The sequence below is a fragment of the Corapipo altera genome, unplaced genomic scaffold (genome assembly GCF_003945725.1).
Source record: "Corapipo altera isolate COAL_440 unplaced genomic scaffold, ASM394572v1 2, whole genome shotgun sequence".
Taxonomy (NCBI): Eukaryota; Metazoa; Chordata; class Aves; order Passeriformes; family Pipridae; genus Corapipo; species Corapipo altera.
The window spans coordinates 8,541,813-8,556,886 of NW_020884890.1; the positions used below are offsets into that span (position 1 = coordinate 8,541,813).

At 35.4% G+C, this 15,074-nt stretch overlaps 1 long non-coding RNA gene across 3 annotated transcripts; it reads left to right on the plus strand.

The window, feature by feature from the left end:
• The first annotated feature begins 6,788 nt into the window (after nt 1-6,788).
• Nucleotides 6,789-13,431, plus strand: LOC113947796. 3 transcript variants are annotated; one of them, XR_003527868.1, is made up of 4 exons: nt 6,789-6,911; nt 7,436-7,499; nt 8,426-8,589; nt 12,157-12,288. It is a non-coding gene; the product is annotated as an uncharacterized LOC113947796 (long non-coding RNA). The 3 variants fall into 3 exon arrangements; XR_003527867.1 differs by lacking the exons at nt 8,426-8,589; nt 12,157-12,288 and adding an exon at nt 13,259-13,431; XR_003527866.1 differs by lacking the exon at nt 8,426-8,589.
• The last annotated feature ends 1,643 nt before the right edge of the window (nt 13,432-15,074 follow it).

Genomic DNA, 15,074 nt, shown 5'->3' on the forward strand with positions numbered 1-15,074 from the left:
TTGCTATGGTGGTGTTCCTGCTTATAGAAGGACCTTGTCAACCATAAACTACATTTCTAACCTCAACTATTAAGAAGTTAACATCTCCTCCTTTTTTGTGGTTGCAAATGTATTATGTCTCTTGATGGATATTGCTAATTTGATTTTTAGGGCTAGAGTGGTTCCAGAACTGATTAATCTATTTATTTGTTTATTTATTATTTGTATTGTGATGGCAGGCACAACAAGCTGAATGTTGGTGACACATTCTGGATGAGTCTGACTGTAAAACAACAGATCCCACAATCAGACTCGTACCTCCCCAGCACAGAGAATTGCCAATATTTGGATAGTCATATCAGAGTCAATGTTTTGTTTTAAATATCAGGTTAACAAAATGTTCTTTGAAACAGAATGTGATAAACACGTACCACAAATATTAACCTTAAGAAAAAATTATTACCAGATTTTCTTGTGTTCTTCTGAAGACTTTATTTTGCAGAAAAAAACTCAATGGTAACAACGAAATCTTTGATTTAGATAATTTTTTGTTCTTAATATGATGTGTCCTCTTTCAGTGCATTCAATAATAAATAGATAATCATCTAAATCATCAAAATACTTGCCATATTTTTGGACTTCATGTACTAGACCATAAGGGATGGAAAGATATGGGAAAAAAACTGAACAGAAGGGGTTTACTAGTCACTAAAGCTTGGGGTCAGATTGAACTGTTAGGTATATGAGCATAAACCTGGAGTTATGCTCTCAAGAGCAGTCAGATTACTCCAGATTTATGCTTGGCTACCTGAGATCAGCATCTGGTCAGGGATTTTTTCTGTAAGTACACTGTTGTAATTAGCACTGTCAATAAAAAGAAACATTGAAAAAGAAAATGTCATACTGTTCAGGCCTTGATGAATACCTTGAACAGGTCTAAATCTTTTCATCCGGCCTTCTTTATATTGAATTAAAGGGGAAAGAGATGCATGGCAGACTCAATCTGCATTTAATTTCTTATATTAATATAATTTAAGAATAATAATTTTTAAAATAAGGCTATGTCATAAATACTGACACATTAATTTGAAATAATGCCAACTGTTGAACTAGAACCTTTTCCTCTCCCTTCCTGATCAAGATATTTTTTATTACTTGTACATAAAATGTGGAACAACAGTTGTATGAAGATTGACATACAGAAAGATGCACTTTTTCTACAGGAAACCATTTTGTAGGAATAGATTTTATTGGACTAGTCTAGTAGTATGTCTGCAACATCATGTCTGAAATTATTTCTTAATTTCATAAAAATTTCCTTAATAAATAAAAATAAATTATTTAACTCATTTATAGCAAAGTAATTTCCTTCCTATATTTCCAGATCTGTATATGATCATTTATATTGCACCATTAGGATGAAAATCCCCACTGCTGGATGTTCATGGACATATTTCAATGGACTCATATTTGCACAGAACTTTTGTTTCCTCGAGCTGACAAATGTTACCATGGTCTCTTTATTCTCTCTTTCTTTAACACTGAAATTTGTGTTCAGTTTCAGGAATTAACTGCAGTCTCTTCTGTTCCCTAAAAGTCTGAGCTCTGTCAAAAGCATTGTATTTTTTCTTTTAGGGTAGCCTTCATTTATTTTTTCACTAATGTAACTTGATTTTCATAATGGCATGCCTTTTGTATTGTTTTTTGCAGTCTTATTATCAAACAATGACTTTCTGGTCAGCAACAAGATTTGTGTTAATACACAAAGAGGGAGGAAAAATCTCTTCTAAACTTCCTCATCTAGAAAAACAATTTTTTAAAAATGCTTCTTATATGGGAAATATTCCCACACTATAGAAATTGCCTAGGGGAAACTGATGATTCATATAAAATTCAGGACAAAATATTTGGTTGCGAAATTTCTAGTATAAGCTGTATATTTTTTGCATCTTTAAAAAGGGACAGTTCATGATACTTGAAGGTCTGATTCAGGTGAGTGATCATAAAGAGGATCTTTAAAAGATAAATTACCAGCTTAGTAACTTCGGGAATCTTCTCAGGAAAATTACTTTACCTTCTCGAGGACTGCTGAAGTCATGGGAGGATGCAGAAGGAAAAGGACCTCATTTCAAATGTGTACCAGAATAAAATTTAAGTAAAGACTAAAATGTTGATTCATATCTAAAATAAAAGAGTAGGTAAAAAGGAAAATTATTAAGAAAGGGTCCTGATGTTTGACTTTGGAAAGGGACCTGGAGAGCAGTAGGAGTATCTTCAGTAGAGCAGAAATATTAAAAGCCAAGCTGGACAGTAACCAGCTGCAGAAGATGAAGCTGGTGCATTTGTTGTAGGCAGTACGTCACATGATTTTAGAGACTGGGGGAATATCTAGTCTGTTCATAGCCTATTTGACAAAGGAATTAGAAAACAGTACAGAAAACTAGGGAATTTTCTGAAAGAAAAAGAGGAAATGTACAATAGTGAGAGACTGAGAAGAAAGGTGACGAAGAGCAATGGAAGGAAAGAAGTCAAACTGATGACTGGGACAGAAGAGAGGGTTAAATATCTAATACAGAGTTGAAAACTACTTATAACTGCAGAACCCTGCCAGGACATATCTAAAACATATGATGTTCCCAACTACTCAAGTGTAAGGAGCAGCTCCTTAGGTTTGGCAGTTTACACTAAGAGGATCATCTGTTAGGTTTATTGTTATCATAATGATAGAGGTTCTTAAGAGTTAATGTTTCTTTTAAAGATACAAGCACAGAGGAATTAATTAGCTCTGACAAAAGTCAGTTTGACAGTGGTACTCAAGAGAATATGATAATCTAAAGGGAAACAAAGACAGCAGACAGAGCAAGATTATTCCTTTCTCAAAGCATTAGATAAACGCGTTCATTGGCTCATACAATGAATCAGGAAGTCTTCAAACTCTTGGATGTAAAAGCTAAGCATATTATACGTCATTGCATGCTGTGTAAAACCTGAATTTTTTAGTAGTCAGTTCACAACACGATGAATTAATGATTAGCGGAGAAACAAAAAACAGAAAAATAATGCAGAAAATTAAAGGATCAAAGCAATTTGGCTCTGGTGAGGCAAACAAATAATTTAAAATTTTAAGGGTAAAAGGAGGATAAGAAATAAGGACAAACTCAAACATTAACTTGGAGCAACACATGTTGTTTTTTTCCTTGTTCTTTTCTCTCTTCAGCTTGTAACTCGACTAAAGGAGACTTCAAAGTTTATTTAATTTACTTTGGTTTTCTAAGACAAATCAAGGATGGCTATATAAGTAAAAACTTTATAATGTGGGGTTGTTTTATCTACAAATTATTGGTTTTATATATGTGATGACTGAATTACAGTGTATATGCAGTGCACCCAGAAGTGCAATCAAAATTTTTTATACATATAATCGCATGTAAAAAAAAAACAGTCTCATGTAGTCTCAAGAAGGAATAACAGTTGATCACAGTATAAAACAGATTCCCATCAAATTTACTTTTTGGTAAGGTGACTGTAAAAGACATTGCATTTAAAAAACTATATGATTACCTTGAACTCTGTTTTCAGATGGTTTGGAATTCATGTGGGAAAGGGACGCATAGTAGATTTTCAAGCATGAGCTGACATGAAGCTCAACAGTAGATGCACCACCCTTTCAGCAGCAATGTGTCCTGCACAGTTCATGCCCTCAAGCTTCTCTCTTTGAAGAACAGTGGAGTGTTTTGTCCTGTCATCCTTTAGTTCCACCTAAATGCCTGTCATGGGAAAATGGCACTGTCGAGTCATTGATATTTCTTGTATTTCTGTTGAGAGAGCTGTTTTCCTATCATTACTTCCTTAAACCATTAGTTTGTACCTTAGAAAAATGTACAGTTCTGCTTTTATTTCTGTGCTATCAAGAGTTTTCTAGTCAAACTAAATACTTTCTGATTTTAGACTCTCTGTGCCTTGTAATGGACTTATTCTATTAATTGAGTGTCTCAGCTTCAATGTGTTGGGAGGGCTGTGCCCCACACATTATGGGTCACCTGTTGTCCTTAGGGTCTAAATCTTGAAAGAAATATCTTAGTTTTGTTTTGTGCAAAAGATGAGATGCTTCTGACAGCATTCATGGATCACCAGTGAAATCTCAGATAGACTGATCCCTGCCACCTGGTGTGCTGTGGCAACACAGACAGCAGAAGTGTCCCATGAGAAGCCAGTAACTAGGTACATACCTAATAACCCAAGAAATAGTGATATAAAGGGAAAAAATATTCCAAATAAACCAAAATAACTCCAAGAAAAAGCTGGAGTCATCTATATAGTGTGATCAAAGCACTCTCAACAGGTGGTGCTGGAGGGTGACTTGGTTCTCACAAGTATACCAGGGCAAATAATACATAAAAAATAGATAGTAACATTGGTCTCAGCTGTACATTTAACAGTGATTATGAAAGCTGGCTTTGTTTCTGATAAGTATTTCTGTGCCCAGAAATGTTAATTCTTCTTGTACATTCTCCCTTAGTCGCTCTTAGTAGTAAACCATTTTTTTTTGGCTTAGGAAAGAATGCAGCTCTTCCTAAAAGTGTGTTGACTTGCACCCTATGTCACAGTGGATTTTTGGAGGATTTCTCTATAACATAATGCAGAACAATTTGAACACGAATCTGATTTTTTCCAAATTTGGGAGTATTTGGATCTCAGTTCTGCATAACTATTTAGTGAAACGTGGAATGACAGAGAGTTACTAAATCCAGACTTGTTTTTTTTCTAAAGCTGTCACAGATCAAATTACAAGCTATGAGTAGGAAGGAGGGAAGAGGAAAAAGAAAAACAGAATTATGATATTAGATCTCTGACGAAAGTGGAATGTTTCTGACAGAGAAAGTGGAGGAAGTCTAGAGAAAAGTTAAAGAAAAAAAAAGAAAATATGATTTTTGGGTGATAGTTTCTCACTATGTGCTTTAGTTGATCAAAAAAAAAGACTTGCAGATAGAGGCTGTTAAGAAGATAAGTAATAGAGACCATAAAAAATTGATTTCTGAGATATAAAGAGTGGCTTTGGTCCAAAAATCAAATTGAAAATTAAATTATGGAAAACAGTAATATAACAAGATAATTGCCTGTATGTTCAGATGAGATAACAGATAACAGAAAATTATTCGTTAAGAAAATGATAATAATATATAGAAAAACACTTTAAAAAGTCACTATTTTTATTGTCTACAGGGAATAAAACCATCTTTTAAGAAAACTGTCAGATTTTCTGGCATAAGAATTAAATAATGGCTAGATAACAAAGAGCTTGCATAAAGACTTATTTAAATTCCTACTGCATAGAGAGAAAACTTAAATATATTACTGTCATCCACCAAGATAAAAAATATTATTTTTCTCTAATTTCTTTCAAAGTGCCTGAAATTACCAGCATTTAGTGTTTTTATCATAATTTTTCTTTACAATACCTAGAAGCAGATACTTATGAGATGAGAGGAACACTCTGGGACAGAGCTCAGGATGGGATTGAGCCCAGACCCGGTGAGGCATGGTGAAGGTCATGACTACAGCATGCTGAAGCCATGTGACTGGGATGAATCACCTCCTGACATGGACCGAGACATCTGAAGAGAGTGGTGTTGTCCCATCTTGCTGTGGCCACATGACTTGTCTCTTTTTCCTTTGCCTTGTAGCAGTTGCACCTCCAGGATGATGCTGGGGCTACATCTAGACACTGGAGATCAGAGTTGAAAAAGGAGGGGCAAAAAAGGCTCTATCACTTCCTGCCACTGTAAATCTGCCTGTGACACCATGGCCAGGTGAGATTCAGAGACCTGAAATTCAGCATCTACATGAGTGCTATATGTCTAAACTCCTTTTTTATTCAGTGGAGATCCAGCCAACACTGAGCAGAATATCTGCCTGGGCTTTGTTGGCTGCACTGAAATGTCACTGTATGGACATTAGCCTGAACACTGGGTCTTCTGGGGCTGTTTTGGATGGTTTGTGTAACTCTCCCTCACTGTATCAACTTGTTCAAGTAACTTTAAAGCAAGTTAGCAAAGTAGACACCACTTAAAGGCATAAAGCAGATTTTTTATTTGTTGAATATGTACAATAGATAGTCAGGACTAACGAGTTCCTAGAGTAAGCATTATTATACTTTTTTATCTCACTGAGCTAACAATGAGTTTTTGCTGACCAGAAATTATAAGTCAGGGAGGGAAGAGTGGGCCTCTGCCATACCCTGAATGCCCTGATTCTTGTTGCTTCTGAGTTGTCATCTTCTGATTCCCAGTTGTTTCACTAAAGCTTCTGTATGTTTCCTGATCACAGTTTTTTCTCAAGTTGTGCTCTGTGCACATACTCACAGTTCTTCCTTATAACTTATCAATACCCTCAGAATTCTGAGCTGTTCTTATTGTTACCTAAAAATTGAGAGCAAAAAAAACTCACCAGGCTAATTTAGTAGAGATAAGATATAGAACAGGTCTTTAATTAAGGCCTTCTGGTGCAAGGAGTACAACAAGGCAAGTGCACCGTGTCAAGTGGTTCTATAATTTTATAAGTATTATCCATCCAATCCCAGAAGTATTTGCCCTCCAGGTCCTCCCCAAATCTGCCCCCTGGTACACCTCTCCGGAATTGAGGCAGGGGTCCCAAGACCCCTTTCTTCCTCATCTTCCTCTTCTTCACAGTGCATACTGTCTTTGGAGCTCCTCTAAGTTTCTGGGCTTGAAGGTTGCTTTGACTGTGATAGTATCTTGTTGTTCAGGCCTGGGGTGTGTATGTTCTTAAACAGAATGTGTTTACTCTAGTCCTGCCTTGAAAGGAGCCTAAACAAGCCTCTACCTATTTAACTTATTCTGGGTATACTGGTTATTCATATATCAAACTAGCATTTCCAGAGGCTTTCTAGGAGTCATTCCTATCTAGTCAGTGTAAGAGAATTTGCCTTCTCTTTCTGACTCTAACAGCTGTCTTCCATAGCTCTGGCTTTGGGGTTGTTACTAGTCAAACCATATATATATTTTTAAAATGTCTTCTTGGTATAAGACTACTATTTATGATGCTTACAGCTAGCAGTAAAAATCCAAACCCAGTAAAATGCTGGATGCAACAGATGTAGACAAGGCATGCATGAGGGACAAGACAGATGAGGCAATTGTGTTTTCATACCAAGTACAAAAAAGTGGGTCTGGAGTAGAAAATTAGATGAATACTGTAGGTCCCCACAACTGTAAGTAGAAGAATGTTCACAGGAAACAGCTTAGACTGATGCATTAAGTGCATCTTTGTACTGAGTTGGGAGGAAACTGATAACCAGTACTTACTGAATGTGACTAATTTTAATTACAGTTATTGTATAAGGACTTATGTATTTCCAAAGAAAACATAAATTTAAAGGTAACTCTCTGTGTTTGCTAACTTGAGGACCTGAGGTGAGCCTTTTTTTTTTGTGTAGATTGCATGGATACTTAACACACCACGCTGACATAGCTACATTTCTTGCAACTGGGTGGACAACAGTAAGTACTGAAGCAAAAGGGTGGGGCTTCTTACATTTAAAAATACGTAAAAACAAATTCAGAGCCCTGGCATTAGTTCCACTGACTGCTAACAAGAAGTAAATGGAATTTTACACTGTCAGATAAGGTACAATATGAAAAAATTATAATACTAACTAGGAATATTTACAAAATGCTCAGGAAGACTTGGTGGTGCAGGAACCAGCTGCCTAAAAACCTCTTTTTTATTTTGTTCCTTTCCAGTCTTTATTTTCATCTGCACAGAGAACAGGGGTGCAGAGGCTGTTTGTCTGTAAATGATGCTTTTATAAAATCACATGTATTCCTGCTTATACTGAGTCTAGCAGAGAGATGTGCCCTAAGTGTAGAGGCCATCTGGGGATTTTGGAGGTTTGGTGTCAGTCTCAGCAGGTGCTTCGTTAGTTTTCAGTAGTGCTTGCTTGGTACTGTCTAGTTTGCTATACTGGCCATGGTATTGCCTGAGACTTGTTTTCTTTCTCGTCACTGCAGCACTGCCTGTGTACTCAGGTTCCAGGGCATGCAACCTGTCCTTCAAGATATTTATTTATAAAATGTGCTTCCTCCCACACTTGTCATACATGGCAGAACACTATTTACAGTATATCACCTGCCCTTATTTGTGAGCCTGATTATATTAAAGAAGTAATGAACAACTAGTATTGAAACAACTTGTCACAACAAAGGAAGTATTTGTGGGGTCTCTGTCTTTTTAATTTCCAAAAAATAAAAATATTTGATTGGAGGTACAGTGTGGGGAGTATAATTCTAATAAAATATGTTTAGCTTGATGAGAGGGATTGAGATTGTGTTTTTTTACTTTGTGTTGGCCCACCAGAAACACTGATATTTCAGAGATATTAGAGAAGAAAGCATGGCATTCCAAGCCAATGTGTAGCCTTTTACAGATCTACGCAAAGGAGATTTTTAAAGAAGTTAACACAGAAGAGGATATTTCTTATCATTAATGTGATTTAGAAGTTGACTATCCCAGCCAATCTATGGAGCAAAATTCTTCCATATGGCTAATTTTTAAGCTCCACATTTTAGAAGAGTAGCTGCAAAGATGGTGGTAAGTGATGACAAAAGTGCAGTTTGTCAGCTAAGTTGTAGACCTGCAATATTATTCTCCCCTACCCACCTCTCCTGAAGCTCAAGACCCTCCTGAGGGTCTTGAAGCCAAGAATATTGTCACCTTTTCCCTGTTGCTGGAATAGACAATTGTCTGACACAGGAACCTGAAAGATCAATGGAAGGTTGCTCTCAAAGGAATGAAAGTAACGCTATGAAACTCTCTGTTGCAGATCCACATCCACACCCTGTCCCATCCTCCTCTCATATCCATTTCCCTATCCCTGTGACATTATCCCAGAGAGATAGCATTTACAGACACAGAACTGATTTCTGATAACTTACAATTATTATGAGTGTTGTTTATAGAAGAAATTTTTTTATTTGTAACAGGGACAAAATTCTAGTTTGATGCTGAAGTACAAAACATGAAAGGGAGGGCTTTAAGAGTTGAGGGAATTTTTTTAACAATAAGAAAATCCTTTGATTTTTCTTTGTAAGAAGTCCTATAGGCTGTGGCCACTTGTGACCAGGTCAGAGTAAACTGATTTATTTCTGCAGGAGAAAGAATAACATAAAAGGACTATCACAGGTAGATGCCAGAAGTTAGTACTTCTTTGGGAAAACCTACCAAGAACAAATCACAGCCTGTCAAAGGGAGTCCTATATATTATGGAATGTAAAGTAATATGATTTATTTTATGAATATCGATAACATTATGTATATTATATATGAACCTAGTTTTTTGCTATGCAATTTTCATAGGAATCAGTATTAAAATTTGTGAAATATATTTATTTTCAAGGAGCTTTATTGGAAAATGTCAAATAACAGAATGAGAGGTAAACTAGCTAGACATCTCTCAAATATGTTTCTTGAAAATCTTGTTGAATTTTATCAGCAGTTTTAGACTTAATACTGTTATTGTTCACTTATATGCTTATGAAAATTTCCTTTAGGCAATGATTGAGCAGAGAGTAAGGAACAGAATCAATATAACTTTCATAATAGTAATTTCATAGAGTTGGTGTGCTTGAGTTAATACAGTGTTCTGTATTGTTGTTATTTTTTGGTGTGGGTATTATAAACTGTGCTCTCTGTTTCTAAATGGGTAACAACTGGTAAAGCAAACAGGTTATTATGATAAAATCAGTAGGCATTAGTCTAAGGTATCTTAAAAAATACTGTTATTGATGTGTAAAGGTCAATGCAGAAAACTGTTTCTGTTTTCTTTGATAACACAAATTATCAGTTATGTATTTGAATTTGATATGAATTAATCAGGATTTAATGCATATGACAAGCAAAATAATCCCGATGTAAACTTTATTGCAGGAATTTTGAAAACTTCATTTTTAGACAAATTTGAATTCTACCATCCTTATGCATTTGACGTTCTATTGATCTTGTGAAAAGTCACAAATAAAATGAAAAATACAGATCTGTAGTGTATTGTAAAGTACAGTCCATCAAGTGAAGATGACCAGCTTAGTGTCAAACAACTCCCAACATGCTGATTGCTAAAATTAGATCTAGGAATTAATGCATTTAGAATACTGCAATTCTAGGAGAACATTCAGAAACAAATTTTTGAAAACTACATATATCTTCATATTAGAAATAGTTCCTTTATCTAAGAATTGTCTTAAGGCATTTAATAGTCACAATGAATCAAATTTGACTGTTGTGAAATTTTCAGGCTCTGCTTTTGGCAATGGCCAGTGTTCTGCATTGATCATGTGGGACTGGATGCTTGAAAAGTACTCATGTTTTCATAAGGGTTATATAAAGCAAAGAGTATTTCGTTATTTCTGCCAGTTATATTACATCTGAACATGCTGTTCAATTGTACCCTAATTGTTTAAGTAACTGATGTGGCAAAGATGGTATGTGGTTTAAAGGCAGGCTGGGAAGTCATTAGGAGAAAAAAAAGAATCAGTCTACGACACGCACGTATAATGTACCATGAAAAAAAAAATAATTGTAGACTGTATTTTGAATATAATGTTAACCTTGAATAAATCATGCCATTACTGGTTTCTTCTTACTTGAAGTAGCACTATGTGGCAATTATTGAGGATAGCTATTAGTCCTTGTCTTTCTTTTATCAGTGAGTCGATGGAGTTGTTTTTGTTAAAAAGATGAATAATGTATATTCAGAAAATTGAAGTATAACATAAACATGCTAGACTTAACATTCTTGAGTTTATCTGGTGCACAGGCAGGGCAAACAATGATACATATAAGTTGAAATTCTTGCTGCCTGCCTGGGTTGTTTGCAAGTAGAAAACTTGTTTTTCCTTAGGAGGTTTCATGCTCTTGTTATTTCACTGGCAAAGGAACTGTGTTATGTTACTGTATATACATAATTCATTTAAGGGTTTTCTTCTGCATTAAAGTTCTCTTACAGTTATGCTTAATTTTATCTACATGTTGCATTCATTATAAGAGAGAAGTATAAACTTCTGTCTGGCTTAATTGGTTGAGAAAAGATTAGTTTTTAACCTATTTATGGAATTCATTTCACTTAGATGAGTTGCTCACAAACTCCTATGTTTAAACAGAAACTTAACTGGTTTATAATTAGCTGTGCTTTTTAACTGCCTTGCAGAGTTGACAGTGAATTGCTCTTTTGACTAAGCACTATCAGTATTACCTTGGAAAGCAGCTACCTTTTTGATGCAGTGGGTGCCCGTGGTCGGTGTGCTGCTGTGGGATGCAGCTGGGTGTGCTGCATTGAGAGCTGTAGGTGACAGGAGCAGAGAGTTTATAACCTCAGGACAGCAGGTGGCACTTCATGCTGCGGTACCGTTCCCTGAAATAACCTGTTCATTCTCGCAAGCTTTCATTTTGCTTTTCATTTTTATAGTCTAACCATGGAGATTTGAAAGCTAAGTCTGCATAGCTTAGGTATAGTTCAAGGCTTTGTATTGCTTTAGAGAGAAAGCCAAGGGACAGCTGCAATTCAGCTTTCTTTGCCTCTGAGGGTAGGAGTAATATGGTTACTACTTTTTTGTTCTATGAAAAGTGAGTCTGTTTTTTCTTTCTGAACTATGTACTTGTCCTGAAGGTAAGGACTGCAACCTTTTCAAAGTCTATCTCCTTTGAGCATACAAACCCCATGTAGCTGGTTAAAAAAAGGAATATTTACCTTTAAAGATTTAAAAAAAAAATAGTAGTACATTTGAGGATTACTGTTGTTTATGTACCTTTATACTTAGTCTTTCAGCTATTCACTGCAGCCAAAACACTGAGAAAAGTATTTAAAAAGTATAATAAAAGTGAAATCTGAATTTCTCTGGAAATTGCTTCTTTAATTAGATGAATACGAAGTCAGTAAATATTATGGAACTAAAACCATAGAAATTGAAATCACTTTCTTTTTACCCTTGTTTGATTTTCTGGATTATTTCTTTTGTGGCATCTTGTTTGACGAGGAATTCAAGGGTGATAGGAATCCATATTTAGAATTTAGTTTTCGTTTAAAACAAGCAAAAATTTGTTTGACTTTTTTCCTCATGAAGCCAGAATGGAATGGCAGAAAAGTGTAGATTATTTCTTTTCTAGATATATGGATCCTATATGACAAGTAACAAGAAGACAGTCTACTGATCCTCTCAAGTTGAAATTTTGTCTATGTTTTATTTATGATGGAACAGGAACAAAAAATGGCAGCATTGGACAGAGAAAAGAAAACTCTAATGGCACCAGCAATAGTATGGAAGATCAACAGAATCTGTGGAATAAGAGTGGATATAAACACACAAATGCAAATATAAAATACATCAGAGATAATTATTGTCATTGGATTTTTAAAAAATAATTACCTTGTATTTACAGTGTAAATAATTGATATGTACAGACACACACGCTGCTTAGAAATTACATATGCTTAGGCAATGAAATTCTCCATTTTCTGACTGGTTTTGGCCAGCAGTTGATCTTGAGATGCCCCCTTGGTAGAAAGTTTAATTCTAGCAGAATAACACTTTTTGTAGTGTTTAATTTTTTAGAACTCAAAAACTACAATGTTGACTTACACATACACCCAGTTTTAGCTTTAGATTCTAGCTTCACTCAGCTCTTCTCAGAGAGTGTTTCTGTACCCAAAAATGCATTTGAGGGACTGTGTCTGCTCTGGTGGCACTTCAGTGTAGACAGGTGGGTTTCTGTAATGACCCAATAACCACACCAGTGTCTTTCCAGCTACTTATCTCACCCTGTAGGACAGCCAGCAGACATGGATTATCAAAAACCAACAATTACCCTTAGTATAAAAAGCATAAAATAAAATTGCCCAGGTGGCCAGTACATTTTTATGTGTATTTGGCCGGCACTGGGTTCTAGTCCAGAAACAGGAGAGACTGAAACAATAAGATTTGTACTAAAAGATGAGTAGAAAAAGAGATGAAAAATCCAGCCACTCCTAGTCTTGGTAAATGGAGAAGGGTAGAAATTGCATTAAAATAGTTATGCCTCCATAATTAAAAGAATTAATCCTAATTTTGCAGTATTTTAAATCTTGGAATAGAGCCAAGTAAATTTAGAGTGAAGTTTTAGTGGAGAGTAAGTTACAGTTTGAGGTTATTCTTTAACTTACTAGTCTTTAACTGAGCTTACAGGATAAGCATGCTGATTATGATGTCAACAGCCTTTCCCTTTTTTCCAGGATGTTCAGTATGTACCTCTGTGGAAGGATTGCGAATGGAAGTGGTTGGGATTATGCATTTGTACCATGGATCTGAAGCAGGGCATGAGATGATAACAGACAAGAGAAGAAAGTGCAAGGGCGAATACCTCTACTCTAATGGACACAGGATCCTAGATTTCAATGGTTTTTTTGGTGGATTTATTCATCCAAACACACTAGGTAGATCATAATAATAGATCACTATCATAATAATAGAAGAAGAATTAGAAGTGTGTGTTGTTTATCTTTTCTTTCTCTTTCTGCCAATGGCCAGCACAGGCCTCTCAAAGGCAGATTTATTGCCATTGCATGGAAACAGCCTCACTCATTGTACAGGCTGTGTTTTGCCATTTCCAGTCTACCAGAAGAAAACACTTGCAAGGGCTGGGTGAGATAGTGCCACACATCTGATATCGATGTTACTCATATGACTTTCCAATACATTGGAAAATGTATTGCTAAAATTTGTGTTTTCAGTAATATCAACTGATTACACAGTGTGATTGTGCATTGTATGGAAAAGGACTTTTGTATTGAATTTGTATTTCCTATCCACCTTTTCATTTCTATGACTAACTGATATTCTTTCACTCTAAACAGGGCAAATCGGAATTTCTGATAGATTTTCTGTGAAAAAGTAATAGCTTTGTATATTTTATCATGTTCACTTCTGTTCCCATTAGTGAAAAGAGTTAAAATTTTCATTTAAATAGTCTGTAACCTTTTCAGTTTGCATTGTGTGTTCCTGGAAAACTCTCTTCTGCTCCATTAATTATAAGACTAGGTGATGGCGGTCCAACTGAGGGTGACTCAATGCCTGCTATTATTGTATTATAACAATTTTGGATTTTTTTTTTTTATCCCATTCTTCAGTAATCTTGTTAAATATTTCCTTTGCCTCCAATTACTGCTGCACACTGGGTGGAAATCTTAATTGACTAGAGTGCAATGACATTCATGTATACTTCTTAACCTGCAATCATTACTTTAAACGCTAAATGTGGTTAAAATATTTCATTGTTTCACCTCTACTGTTTGTTTTCATTGGTATGGATGTTCATTTGTCATTATGATTCACTGCAGTTTTTCAGGTCTTCTGAAGTTTTTTCACACTGCCTTCTAATTCTATTCTATCTCATTACAAACTCAGCTGCCTTGATATTCCCCTTGCCACATTCTAAATCACCTGCACGTATATTAAAGAATATCAAACTTGGTATAGAAAGTAAAGATATATCTTCATAAAGTTTTGATGCAAGAGGGAATATAATGCTATTGAATCCTCTGATTTCATTAGCAATTTCTACCCAGTCATTGACTGATGATTTCTTTTGTCTTTTACCTCAAGACTACTTAGCCTTTCCAGTAGCCTTCTGTGGATCACCTGTTAAGGTTTTTCAGAACAAAAAAGACTTTCAAGAACTTAGGGACACTAAGGGGCTGGTAACATATTGATGATTTTGGTTTGGGTCTCCCCCTCTGTTTTTCACTTTTACTCCAGAGGTATTAGTCAGTACAATCAGAAAACAAGGCAAGGCAAGGAAAGGCAAGGAAAGGCACATTTTTTTTAAAAAGAACTTTATATATCAATAAAACATGATGTAAGTCAGTAGGCACTGCAAACAAATGAGTTGTTTTGATGGATTTGTAAATGTACATTTAAAAATAAATGTGTGTATTGATTTTGCATATCATTGCATATCTAAATCTTCTTACAAATATAACTTTGGAACTGAAAATATTTTTATACTGGGTGTATCTTCATCAAGAATTTTACCTGCATTTATATTACATA